We start from the raw sequence: 15,387 nt of genomic DNA, 5'->3' as shown, positions 1-15,387 counted from the left end.
ATGAGAGGGGGGGGGGTTAAGACTATACCACTCATCATATGACACCTCCCACCTGTAGTGTGCTTTGTTTTCACCTCTTCTTCAGACCTTAGTGAGTGAATGACATATACATTCAATATGAACATATATTCAGGTCAGTCTGGCTCCAGTGAAACAAGTGATTTTTTCTTATATTTAAGTGAAAGTTCTTATAATGTTCAAGACTTACGGCATGGGAAAGTTCTGCAGGAGAACTAGGCACCACCATCGCCTAATTTGCTACATGTTTTCCTTTGAAAAAGAAAATCACACAATCGGATGGGTATCCCAAAAAAACATTATATCCACTAGTGATGAGAATTTAATGATTTATACATACCTCAGTGAAATCACACTGTGCTTCCATTGAAATGCACAGAGCGTACTGTAAGTTAAGAAAGAGTAGGTTGTTAAGTTTGACAGTTATGATAACAACAATAATGATAACACCCCCCCAGGAATATATTTCAGGATGTAGAAGACACCCCCCCAGGAATATATTTCAGGATGTAGAAGACACCCCCCCAGGAATATATTTCAGGATGTAGAAGACACCCCCCCCCCCAGAAATATATTTCAGGATGTAGAAGACACCCCCCCAGGAATATATTTCAGGATGTAGAAGACACCCCCCCCCCCCCCCCCCCCCAGGAATATATTTCAGGATGTAGAAGACACCCCCCCCCCAGGAATATATTTCAGGATGTAGAAAACACCCCCCAGGAATATATTTCAGGATGTAGAAGACACCCCCCCGGAATATATTTCAGGATGTAGAAGACACCCCCCAGGAATATATTTCAGGATGTAGAAGACACCCCCCCAGGAATATATTTCAGGATGTAGAAGACACCCCCCCCCAGGAATATATTTCAGGATGTAGAAGACACCCCCCCCCAGGAATATATTTCAGGATGTAGAAGACACCCCCCCCCCCCCCCAGGAATATATTTCAGGATGTAGAAGACACCCCCCCCCCCCCAGGAATATATTTCAGGATGTAGAAGACACCCCCCCCCCAGGAATATATTTTAGGATGTAGAAGACACCCCCCCCCCCCCCCCCCCAGGAATATATTTCAGGATGTAGAAGACACCCCCCCAGGAATATATTTCAGGATGTAGAAGACACCCCCCAGGAATACATTTCTGGATGTAGAAGACACCCCCCCCAGGAATATATTTCAGGATGTAGAAGACACCCCCCCCCAGGAATATATTTTAGGATGTAGAAGACCCCCCCCCCCCCCCCCCCCCCCCCCCCCCCCCCCCAGGAATATATTTCAGGATGTAGAAGACACCCCCCCAGGAATATATTTCAGGATGTAGAAGACACCCCCCAGGAATACATTTCTGGATGTAGAAGACACCCCCCCCAGGAATATATTTCAGGATGTAGAAGACCCCCCCCCCCCCCCCCCCCCAACCCCAGGAATATATTTCAGGATGTAGAAGACATCCCCCCATGAATATATTTCAGGATGTAGAAGACACCCCCCAGGAATATATTTCAGGATGTAGAAGACACCCCCCCCCCACCCCAGGAATATATTTCAGGATGTAGAATACTATGAATTGTGTATGTCGTGTAAAAACTGTAGGAAATAGGTCCCAAAAAGTGTCAAGAATAATTAACAAGAAAAAGTATGAGCAATAACAACAGTGTGTTTTGCATGCTGCAAGCACAGAAATAATAATAACTTTGTATATGTTATAACAGAAAATAGGACTAATATAATAATAATATAATACAATGAATAACTCGCACCTAATTCTTATGGCTGCAATCCCGTTAACGGGATCAATATGACAACAGCCAGTGAAAGTGCAGGGCGCCAAATTCAAACAACAGAAATCTCATAATTAAAATTCCTCAAACATACAAGTATCTTATACCATTTTAAAGGTAATCTTGTTGTTAATCCTACCACAGTGTCCGATTTCAAATAGGCTTTTCAGCGAAAGCACCACAAACGATTATGTTAGGTCACCGCAAAATCACAGACAAACACAGGCATTTTTCCAGCCAAAGACAGGAGTCACAAAAAGCAGAAATAGAGATAAAATTAATCACTAACCTTTGATGATCTTCATCAGATGACACTCATATGACTTCATGTTACACAATACATATATGTTTTGTTCAATAAAGTTAATATTTATATCCAAAAACCTCATTTTACATTGGCGCCATGTTCAGAAATGCCTCCAAAATATACGGAGAAATTGCAGAGAGCCACGTCAAATAACATAAATACTCATCATAAACTTTGATGAAAGATACATGTTTCACATAGAATTAAAGATACACTTGTTCTTAATGCAACCGCTGTGTCAGATTTCAAAAAGCTTTACGGCAAAACACAATATTCAATCATCTGAAAACAGCGTTCAGCCACAAAAGCAAGCCATACAGTTACCCGCCAAATTGTGCAGTCAACAAAACTCATAAAAAGCATTATAAATCTTCACTTACCTTTGCTGATCTTCGTCGGAATGCACTCCCAGGACTCCCACTTCCACAAGAAATGTTTGTTTTCTTCGTTAATGTCCATCATTTATGTCCAAATAGTGTGTTTGGTAAACAAATCCAACGTCAGGAAGCGCGTTCACTAAAAGCTGACGAAATGTCCAAAAGTTCCTTAACAGTCAGTAGAAACATGTCAAACAATGTATTGAATCAATCTTTAGAATGTTTTTAACATAAATCTTGAATAACGTTCCAACCGGAGAATTACATTGACTTCAGATGAGCGATGGAACAGAGCTCCCTCTCATGTGAACGCGCATGGTTAGAACATGGTCAGGTCATGGCAGACCTGACTAATTCCCCTCTCATTCGGCCCCCCTTCACAGTAGAGGCATCAGACAAGGTTCTACAGACTGTTGACATCTAGTGGAAGCGGTAGGAAGTGCAAACTCATCCATATCTCGCTGTGAATTCAATAGGATCTTGGTTGAAAATCAACCAGCCTCAGAATTCCCACTTCCTGTTTGGATTTTTTCTCAGGTTTTTGCCTGCCATATGAGTTCTGTTATAGTCATAGACATCATTCAAACAGTTTTAGAAACTTCAGAGTGTTTTCTATCCAATATGAATAATAATATGCATATATTAGCAGCTGGGACTGAGGAGCAGGCAGTTTACTCTGGGCACCTCTGTGCACCTTTCATCCAAGCTACTCAATACTGCCCCTGCAGCCATAAGAAGTTATAACAATCAAAACAAACACCCTACAGTTGTTTGAGAAACCTTGCTTTGGTAGGCCCTGTGGTGTGAACAAGGTACACTTTTCAATAAAGGAATGACAATTAAATGGTACAGTTCAGTGGAATCATTTAAAGGAATATCTAACCTTAACATCATCCACACCAAAAGTCCTCCAAGGTCCAGGGGACAAGATCCGAGCAATGTGTCTGTGAATGTGAAAGTATAGAAAAGGTACAATTCAACAGCGTTTTAATACTCCAGCGTGCATAACAGTTTTGAACACAGTTGGAACTGAATTAGCCCAAGTATTTGTCACAACATGTATGGGTATTGCTGGACCAGAAAATTTATTTTCGACTGCAAACACACCTTTTCTCACATCAATGTACTCTCATGCCAAAAATCTTTCCTTGGACACTGTTTCAAAGCAATGTGTATGCTTTCTTCATTAATGTGTTTTGAAGTTTTTTTAAATTTTACTTCATTTTGCATCGTGGACAAGTTACAATGACTTTTCTTGACTTGCCATGTATGTTGGGACCAGGTGATTTCATTGTTGTATATACTATGTGTAGGCTGTGTAGACTAGAGGTCGATCGATTAATCGGAATGGCCGATGAATTAGGGCCGATTTCAATTTTTCATAACAATCGGTAATCGGCATTTTTGGACACCGATTATGACCGATTACATTGCACTCCACGAGGAGACTGCGTGGCAGGCTGACTACCTGTTATGCGATTGCAGCAAGGAGCCAAGGTAAGGTGCTAGCTAGCATTAAACTTATCTTATAAAAAACAATCAATCTTAACATAATCACTAGCTAACTACACATGGTTGATGATATTACTAGTTTATCTAGCTTGTCCTGCATTGCATATAATTGATGCAGTGCCTGTTAATTTATCATTGAATCACAGCCTACTTCGCCAAACGGATGACTTAACAAGCGCATTCGCAAAAAAAGTACTGTTGTTGCACCAATGTGTACCTAAACATCAATGTCTTTCTTTAAAATCAATACACAAGTATATATTTTTAAACCTGCATATTTAGTTAATATTGCCTGCTAACATGAATTTCTTTTAACTAGGGAAATTGTGTCACTTCTTTTGCGTTCTGTGCAAGCAGAGTCAGGGTATATGCAGCAGTGTCACGACTTCCGCCGAAGTCGGTCCCTCTCCTTGTTCGGGCGGCGTTCGGCGGTCGACGTCACCGGCCTTCTAGCCATCGCTGATCAACTTTTCATTTTCCATTTGTTTTGTCTTTGTCTTACACACCTGGTTTAAATCCCCCAATTACTTGTTTATTGTTTAACCCTCTGATCTCCCATGTTTGTTTGTTTGAGTGATTGTTTTTATGTAATACGGTCCGTTTATGTGGCCTCGCTTATTTTGTATTTGTACTCATTACTCATATCTGCTGTCCTGCACCTGACTCCTCTACACCAGCTACACACAGTGTCACGCCTCAGTCCAGTGGGGCCCTTTAGTAGGGTAGCCAGTCCTAGGTCGGCGGCGAGGGTCGCCGCTCAAAGAACGCTACTAAAGTGGACTAAGACTATGGTAGAGTGGGGTCCACGTCCAGCGCCAGAGCCGACAGATGCCCACCCAGACCCTCCCCTATAGGTTCAGGTTTTGCGGCCGGAGTCCGCACCTTGGGGGGGGGGGGTACTGTTACGCCCTGACCATAGTTTGCTTTGTATGTTTCTATGTTTTGTTTGGTCAGGGTGTGATCTGAGTGGGCATTCTATGTTGTATGTCTAGTTTGTCTGTTTCTGTGTTTGGCCTGATATGGTTCTCAATCAGAGGCAGGTGTTAGTCGTTGTCTCTGATTGGGAACCATATTTAGGTATCCTGTTTTCTCATTGTGGGTTGTGGGTGATTGTCTATGTGTAGTGTTTTTGTGTCAGCACTATTATTCATTAGCTTCACGTTCGTTGTTTGTTATTTTTGTACAGTTTCGTTAAGTGTTCTCTGTGTTAATAAATATCAAGATGAACACTTACCACGCTGCATATTGGTCCTCCGATCCTTCAAACTTCTCCTCCTCAGATGAGGAGGACGACGAACGTGACACACAGACTATATTACAAGCAGTTTTGGCCGCCTGGCTCGTTGCAAACTGTGTGAAGACCATTTATTACTAACAAAGACCGTAATTAATTTGCCAGAATTTGACATAATTATGACATAACATTGAATGTTGTGCAATGTAACAGCAATATTTAGACTTATGGATGCCACCCGTTAGATAAAATACGGAACAGTTACGTATTTCACTGAAAGAATAAACGTTTTGTTTTCGAAATGATAGTTTCCGGATTTGACCATATTAATGACCTAAGGCTCGTATTTCTGTGTGTTATTATATTATAATTAAGTCTATGATTTGATAGAGCAGTCCGACTGAGCGGTGGTAGGCAGCATCACGCTCGTAAGCATTCATTCAAACAGCACTTTCCTGCATTTGCCAGCAGCTTTTCGCTGTGCTTCAAGCATTGCGCTGGGAATATTGAAGACTCATGTTAAAAGGAACCACCAGCTTTCATATGTTCTCATGTTCTCATGTTCTGAGCAAGGAACATGTGCAGCACCAGTAAACGTTAGTTTCTTACACGGCACATATTGCACTTTTACTTTCTTCTCCAACACTTTGTTTTTGCATTATTTAAACCAAATTGAACATGTTTCATTACTTATTTGAGACTAAATTGATTTTATTGATGTATTATATTAAGTTAAAATAAGTGTTCATTCATTATTGTTGTAATTGTCATTATTACAAATATATATATATATATAAATCGGCGGATTAATCGGTATCGGCTTTTTGGTCCTCCAATAATCGGTATCGGTGTTGAAAAGTCATAATCGGTCAAACTCTAGTGTAGACTCGCTATGTGTAACTAAGGGAATGGCATCAAGGATACACATTTAGAGCCAGCCAAACACAACAAGGCATACATTGAAGAAACACAGAAAATCACAGATCAAATCGATAACATAACTGTACATGTAAGCCTAGGCTTACTGCTCAAGTAGGCAAATTTGTCCAAATAAAATTCCCTCATTGTAAGCAATTAGCTAGCTCACGGGAAAATAGGTGCTAATTAATGCTATACTAACATCGGTGCGGTAGTTGGTCATATAAAAATATACCACTGCACTGGTATAACATGAATATTACAAAATACAATATGCATAATGACAGTCTCACTTCCATGGTTTATATTTTTATCCATGTGGGTTAGGTTGGATTAAGATTCACTTTTGTTGATGTTGATACCGTCAACGTTTACCTCAACTTGGGTGACCTTGAAGGAGACGTTTACCTCAACTTGGGTGACCTTGAAGGAGACGGGAAGGGTTCGTGTTAAACGAGTTTGGCTCCGCCCACATTGAGCCCGGCCCCGAACTGCACGCTGCAGTTGGGCTTCTCGGTCAAACAGCCTGTCCTGGTCCACCGCTGTAATAACGAGCAGCAGCCTACAGGGGGAGACAGGAGGAGGCAGAGAGGAGCTCACCCCCGGTACACCACAACAAGACCACCACCACCCGCTGTGCCCCAAACACTGTGAGAGGAGGAACACTGAAGACCCATGAGGTAGACAACACACACATTGAACTTGTACTTGTCTGAATTTAGTATTGCCACTAATGCACATTGAGGACTAGCCTACTCCAGTCCTGAGATACTGTGTCTAATTGACTACAACATTATTTATACATATTATCTTTCTCTGAATACGTATTAACCTTATGTTATTTCTTTATTCTGCTGATAATGTTGCTGATTGAAGAAGGGACAGAGTGATTTTCCAGTTGTCTCTGCCTCCATGCTTAGATAACCACCAAGTGGTTTTTAATCACGCATCATGTCATGTTTTATGATGGACTTGTTGGCTATGAATTAAATGAATGACATATACCCCTTGATTTCAAAGGACACTTTCAAAGTACACTAATGTTACAACAATATAATAAACGTTTTTTTTAAATACTTTTGAATTTTTTTTATTCTTCTAATTTCCCTGTAATAACTCTGCGTCACCAGTCACCTCCCCTTCCAACCAGGCCTAGTCTTCTACATAGGCTACCATGCTGTGGTCTGCTGAGAGGGGTAATTGAATACGGGTGGTTACTTTACTCCATCACTACATACAGTAATAGATAGTAGGTATCAGAGCTAGACTGCTGGGCTCAGACTACCTCAATGGGATGTGTGAAACAGGGCTGAAAGTCTGGGAACAGGATCATTCAGGAAGAAACATCACCTTACGAATTGGTGAAAGTGAGACAACATTTGGTTAACTATGGATCATTTTGAAACATTTGTGTGAGTGTGAGAGAGAGAGTGTGAGAGAGTGCGAGAGAGTGTGAGAGAGAGTGTGAGAGAGAGTGTGAGAGATCAACCTCTCACACCCCTCAAACAGCTGGTTTACTGGTGCTGCACAGATCAACATCTCACACCCCTCAAACAGCTGTGGTGTCATGGATCCATCCGGAACTTTCATTACGCACACCTGTCCCCGATTCCCACTGATTAGTACTTGTATAAGTGTTCCCTTTGGTTTCCATGGTGCTGTCCATTATTGTTACAATGTCTTTTGGTGCGTGTGAGTACCTGTGCACTGTGATTTGGGCTTTCGTGCCATTGTGGATTGCGCAGATGATTACGGGTCTCGCCCCGTGTGTTAATCATTGTGCGCGTGTGTTATTTATTCGAGGTACTCCTCGCTCTTTTGTTTTGGGTTTCTACCCTGTGTTTTGTTACGTGTTTGTTTGGTCTTCGTCCCCATGCCTTTAAACGGCACGCCGTAATTTAGGCTTAATAAAAAAAACTATTACACATTCCTGCGCCTGTCTCCCAAATCTCATCATACCGACGTGACAAGAAGCCAAGAAAGAAGAGGTCATGAACCCTCTCCTGCAGGGGGCTGAATCAGGGTCACACAGAGTGTTTCTTGGTAGTCTTAAACAAATCTACTTTGAAACAAAAGTATACACCTCACACACATGGCTATGGGCTTAACAAAAGAAGACACCTGTACCATGTCAGATATAGAGTTGAAGTGTATTACATTTTGAGTTTGCATCCCAATATTATACTTTATATACATCACAGACGACTGAAATATATAAAGACCGTTTGACATAGAAACATCGGATTTTCTGTGTGTTTCTTGAAAATATGTTGATTAATTATAAAATTATGAGAAATATGAATAACATTCCACCCTTGAGGCCACTAGGTCACTTCACTGCAGGAAAGGGCTACGGACTGTCCACATGTGGAAGACTGACTTCAGAACACAGCAGAGGGAGCACCCCCCTATCCACATTGACTGTTTTAAGTTCCTAGACGTACATATCACTGACAAACTGAAATGATCCACCCACACAGACAGTGTGGTGAAGAAGGCGCAACAGCGCCTTTTCAACCTCAGGAGGCTGAAGAAATTTGGCTTGTCACCTAAAACCCTCACAAACCTTTACAGATGCACAATTGAGAGCATCCTTTACTTAGATTTGTGTCTCAGGTGGTTGTTGTGGAATTATTAGATATTACTTGTTAGATATTACTGCACTGTCGGAACTAGAAGCACAAGCATTTCGCTACACTCACAATAACATCTTTTAAACACGTATGTTTGATTTGATGTAATAGCAATACTCTTCATCAATTATCCTACTGCACCATCTCACTGTTTCACTAACATTAAAGAATATTATTGAGTCACACACAAACACACTGTACATAATGGACTCTAACATGGCACACAAATGCATGTTTACATCCCATCTAGCCCAGATACATGACTAGACATCCACCAAGTATCAACGCTGCATTCCATCTTACTGGCGATAAGTATATTTGGTTGATTAACGGTCTAAAGGCCTCAGACACTCCACTACAGTCATATGTAAAACAAGCATTTTGAATACTACTGTAGACATTTTTTTATAGAAAATACTTGATTGACCTGTAAGACCAAATGCATATCAATTTGTTGAAGAGTTTTGAAAATAAAACTTTGCACTTGAAACGTTTTATGATCTTCCGTCTGTAATCAAGCTTATGGATGCAACTATAAAGACAGGACATCATTGAGAACAACCCTTTCATTAAAATGTTGTAAGTGTTAAAACAATATCAGTGGTCCCCTGATATAGAGAATCCATTGGACTGTATAAATCCTCATTCACTATTATCTAGTCCTCCTTCACTATTATCTAACCCTCCTTCACTATTATCTAGTCTTTCTTCACTATGATCTAACCCTCGTTCACTTTTATCTAGTCCTCCTTCACTATGATCTAACCCTCCTTCACTATTATCTAGTCCTCCTTCACTATTATCTAACCCTCCTTCACTATGATCTAACCCTGCTTCACTATGATGTAACCCTCCTTCACTATTATCTAGTCTTTCTTCACTATGATCTAACCCTCGTTCACTTTTATCTAGTCCTCCTTCACTATGATCTAACCATCATTCACTATTATCTAACCCTCGTTCACTATGATCTAACCCTCCTTCACTATTATCTAGTCCTCCTTCACTATTATCTAACCCTCGTTCACTATTATCTAGTGCTCCTTCAATATTATCTAACCCCCCTTCACTATGATCTAACCCTCCTTCACTATTATCTAGTCCTCCTTCACTATTATCTAACCCTCCTTCACTATTATCTAGTCCTCCTTCAATATTATCTAACCCTCCTTCACTATGATCTAACCCTCCTTCACTATTATCTAGTCCTCCTTTACTATTCTCTAGTCCTTCTTCACTATTATCTAACCCTCCTTCACTATGATCTAACCCTCCTTCACTATTATCTAACCCTCCTTCACTATTATCTAACCCTCCTTCACTATTATCTAACCCTCCTTCACTATTATCTAACCCTCCTTCACTATGATGTAACCCCCTTTCACTATTACTGAGTCCTCCTTCACTGTGATCTAACCCTCCTTCACTATTATCTAACCCTCCTTCACTATGATCTAACCCCCCTTCACTATGATCTAACCCTCCTTCACTATTATCTCACCCTCCTTCACTATTATCTAGTCCTCCTTCAATATTATTGAGTCCTCCTTCACTATTATTGAGTCCTCTTTCACTATTATTGAGTCCTCTTTCACTATGATCTAACCCTCCTTCACTAGCATCTAACCCTCCTTCACTAGCATCTAACCCTCCTTCACTAGCATCTAACCCTCCTTCACTATTATCTAGTCTCCTTCACTATTATCTAGTCTCCTTCACTATTATCTAACCCTCCTTCACTATTATCTAACCCTCCTTCACTATTATCTAACCCTCCTTCACTATTATCTAACCCTCCTTCACTATTACCTAACCCTCCTTCACTATTACCTAACCCTCCTTCACTATTATCTAACCCTCCTTCACTATTATCAATCAATTTTCAATTTTATTTTATATAGCCCTTCGTACATCAGCTAATATCTCGAAGTGCTGTACAGAAACCCAGCCTAAAACCCCAAACAGCTAGTAATGCAGGTGTAGAAGCACGGTGGCTAGGAAAAACTCCCTAGAAAGGCCAAAACCTAGGAAGAAACCTAGAGAGGAACCAGGCTATGAGGGGTGGCCAGTCCTCTTCTGGCTGTGCCGGGTGGAGATTATAACAGAACTATGCCAAGATGTTCAAAAATGTTCATAAGTGACAAGCATGGTCAAATAATAATCATGAATAATTTTCAGTTGGCTTTTCATAGCCGATCATTAAGAGTTGAAAAACAACAGGTCTGGGACAGGTGGCGGTTCCATAACCGCAGGCAGAACAGCTGAAACTGGAATAGCAGCAAGGCCAGGCGGACTGGGGACAGCAAGGAGTCACCACGGCCGGCAGTCCCGACGCATGGTCCTAGGGCCCAGGTCCTCCGAGAGAAAGAAAGAGAGAAGGAGAAAATTAGAGAGAGCCAAGATTTTCAAAATGTTCATAAATGACAAGCATGGTCAAATAATAATCAGGAATAAATCTCAGTTGGCTTTTCATAGCCGATCATTAAGAGTTGAAAACAGCAGGTCTGGGACAGGTAGGGGTTCCATAACCGCAGGCAGAACAGTTGAAACTGGAATAGCAGCAAGGCCAGGCGGACTGGGGACAGCAAGGAGTCACCACGGCCGGTAGTCCCGACGTATGGTCCTAGGGCTCAGGTCCTCCGAGAGAAAGAAAGAGAGAGGGAGAAAATTAGAGAGAGCCAAGATTTTCAAAATGTTCATAAATGACAAGCATGGTCAAATAATAATCAGGAATAAATCTCAGTTGGCTTTTCATAGCCGATCATTAAGAGTTGAAAACAGCAGGTCTGGGACAGGTAGGGGTTCCGTAACCGCAGGCAGAACAGTTGAAACTGGAATAGCAGCAAGGCCAGGCGGACTGGGGACAGCAAGGAGTCATCATGCCCGGTAGTCCTGACGTATGGTCCTAGGGCTCAGGTTCTCAGAGAGAAAGAGAGAACGAGAGAATTAGAGAGAGCATACTTAAATTCACACAGGACACTGGATAAGACAGGAGAAGTACTCCAGGTATAACCAACTGACCCTAGCCCCCCGACACATAAACTACTGCAGCATAAATACTGGAGGCTGAGACAGGAGCGGTCAGGAGACACTGTGGCCCCATCCGAAGAAACCCCCGGACAGGGCCAAACAGGAAGGATATAACCCCACCCACTTTGCCAAAGCACAGCCCCCGCACCACTAGAGGGATATCTTCAACCACCAACTTACAATCCTGAGACAAGGCCGAGTATAGCCCACAAAGGTCTCCACCACAGCACAAACCAAGGGGGGGCGCCAACCCAGACAGGAAGATCACGTCAGTAACTCAACCCACTCAAGTGACGCACCCCTCCTAGGGACGGCATGAAAGAGCACCAGTAAGCCAGTGACTCAGCCCCTGTAATAGGGTTAGAGGCAGAGAATCCCAGTGGAGAGAGGGGAACCGGCCTGGCAGAGACAGCAAGGGCGGTTCGTTGCTCCAGAGCCTTTCCGTTCACCTTCACACTCCTGGGCCAGACTACACTCAATCATATGACCTACTGAAGAGATAAGTCTTCAGTAAAGACTTAAAGGTTGAGACCGAGTCTGCGTCTCTCACATGGGTAGGCAGACTGTTCCATAAAAATGGAGATCTATAGGAGAAAGCCCTGCCTCCCGCTGTTTGCTTAGAAATTCTAGGGACAATTAGGAGGCCTGCGTCTTGTGACCGTAGCGTACGTATTGGTATGTACGGCAGGACCAACTCGGAAAGATAGGTAGGAGCAAGCCCATGTAACGCTTTATAGGTTAACAGTAAAACCTTGAAATCAGCCCTTGCCTTAACAGGAAGCCAGTGTAGGGAAGCTAGCACTGGAGTAATATGATCAAATTTCTTGGTTCTAGTCAGGATTCTAGCAGCCGTATTTAGCACTAACTGAAGTTTATTTAGTGCTTTATCCGGGTAGCCGGAAAGTAGAGCATTGCAGTAGTCTAACCTAGAAGTAACAAATGCATGGATTAATTTTTCTGCATCATTTTTGGACAGAAAATTTCTGATTTTTGCAATGTTACGTAGATGGAAAAAAGCTGTCCTTGAAACAGTCTTGATATGTTCGTCAAAAGAGAGATCAGGGTCAAGAGTAACGCCGAGGTCCTTCACAGTTTTATTTGAGACGACTTTACAACCATCAAGATGAATTGTCAGATTTAACAGAAGATCTCTTTGTTTCTTGGGACCTAGAACAAGCATCTCTGTTTTGTCCGAGTTTAAAAGTAGAAAGTTTTCAGCCATCCACTTCCTTATGTCTGAAACACAGGCTTCTAGCGAGGGCAATTTTGGGGCTTCACCATGTTTCATTGAAATGTACAGCTGTGTGTCATCCGCATAGCAGTGAAAGTTAACATTATGTTTTCGAATAACATCCCTAAGAGGCAAAATATATAGTGAAAACAATAGTGGTCCTAAAACGGAACCTTGAGGAACACCGAAATGTACAGTTGATTTGTCAGAGGACAGACCATTCACAGAGACAAACTGATATCTTTCCGACAGGTAAGATCTAAACCAGGCCAGAACTTGTCCGTGTAGACCAATTTGGGTTTCCAGTCTCTCCAAAAGAATGTGGTGATCGATGGTGTCAAAGGCAGCACTAAGGTCTAGTAGCACGAGGACAGATACAGAGCCTCGGTCTGACGCCATTAAAAGGTCATTTACCACCTTCACAAGTGCAGTCTCAGTGCTATGATGGGGTCTAAAACCAGACTGAAGCATTTCGTATACATTGTTTGTCTTCAGAAAGGCAGTGAGTTGCTGCGCAACAGATTTTTCAAAATTTTTTGAGAGGAATGGAAGATTCGATATAGGCCGATAATTTTTTATATTTTCCGGGTCAAGGTTTGGCTTTTTCAAGAGAGGCTTTATCACTGCCACTTTTAGTGAGTTTGGTACACATCCGGTGGATAGAGAGCTGTTTATTATGTTCAACATAGGAGGGCCAAGCACAGGAAGCAGCTCCTTCAGCAGTTTAGTAGGAATAGGATCCAGTATGCAGCTTGAAGGTTTAGAGGCCATGATCATTTTCATCATTGTGTCAAGAGATATAGTACTAAAACACTTAAGTGTCTCTCCCGATCCCAGGCCCTGGCAGAGCTGTGCAGATCCAGGACAGCTAAGCCCTGGAGGAATACGCAGATTCAAAGAGGAGTCCGTAATTTGCTTTCTAATGGTGATGATCTTTTCCTCAAAGAAGTTCATGAATTTATTACTGCTGAAGTGAAAGCCATCCTCTCTTGGGGAATGCTGCTTTTTAGTTAGCTTTGCAACAGTATCAAAAAGAAATTTTGGATTGTTCTTATTTTCCTCGATTAAGTTGGAAAAGTAGGATGATCGAGCAGCAGTGAGGGCTCTTCGGTACTGCACGGTACTGTCTTTCCAAGCTAGTCGGAAGACTTCCAGTTTGGTGTGGCGCCATTTCCGTTCCAATTTCCTGGAAGCTTGCTTCAAAGCTCGGGTATTTTCTGTATACCAGGGAGCTAGTTTCTTATGACAAATGTTTTTCGTTTTTAGGGGTGCAACTGCATCTAGGGTATTGCGCAAGGTTAAATTGAGTTCCTCAGTTAAGTGGTTAACTGATTTTTGTCCTCTGACGTCCTTGGGTAGGCAGAAGGAGTCTGGAAGGGCATCAAGGAATTTTTGTGTTGTCTGAGAATTTATAGCACGACTTTTGATGCTCCTTGGTTGGGGTCTGAGCAGATTATTTGTTGCGATTGCAAACGTAATAAAATGGTGGTCCGATAGTCCAGGATTATGTGGAAAAACATTAAGATCTACAACATTTATTCCATGGGACAAAACTAGGTCCAGAGTATGACTGTGGCAGTGAGTAGGTCCAGAGACATGTTGGACAAAACCCACTGAGTCGATGATGGCTCCGAAAGACTTTTGGAGTGGGTCTGTGGACTTCTCCATATGAATATTAAAATCACCAAAAATTAGAATATGATCTGCTATGACTACAAGGTCTGATAGGAATTCAGGGAACTCAGAGAGGAACGCTGTATATGGCCCAGGAGGCCGGTAAACAGTAGCTATAAAAAGTGATTGAGTAGGCTGCATAGATTTCATGACTAGAAGCTCAAAAGACGAAAACGTCATTTTTTTTTTTGTAAATTGAAATTTGCTATCGTAAATGTTAGCAACACCTCCGCCTTTGCGGGATGCACGGGGGATATGGTCACTAGTGTAACCAGGAGGTGAGGCCTCATTTAACACAGTAAATTCATCAGGCTTAAGCCATGTTTCAGTCAGGCCAATCACATCAAGATTATGATCAGTGATTAGTTCATTGACTATGACTGCCTTTGAAGTGAGGGATCTAACATTAAGTAACCCTATTTTGAGATGTGAGGTATCACGATCTCTTTCAATAATGGCAGGAATGGAGGAGGTCTTTATCCTAATAAGATTGCTAAGGCGAACACCGCCATGTTTAGTTTTGCCCAACCTAGGTCGAGGCACAGACACAGTCTCAATGGGTATGGCTGAGCTGACTACACTGACTGTGCTATTGGCAGACTCCACTAAGCTGGCAGGTTGGCTAACAGCCTGCTGCCTGGCCTGCACCCTATTTCATTGTGGGG

Source organism: Salvelinus namaycush, chromosome 17, assembly GCF_016432855.1.
Source record: "Salvelinus namaycush isolate Seneca chromosome 17, SaNama_1.0, whole genome shotgun sequence".
Lineage (NCBI taxonomy): Eukaryota > Metazoa > Chordata > Actinopteri > Salmoniformes > Salmonidae > Salvelinus > Salvelinus namaycush.
The sequence above is the reverse complement of the archived record's forward strand: the minus strand, read 5'-3'. Positions refer to the sequence as shown.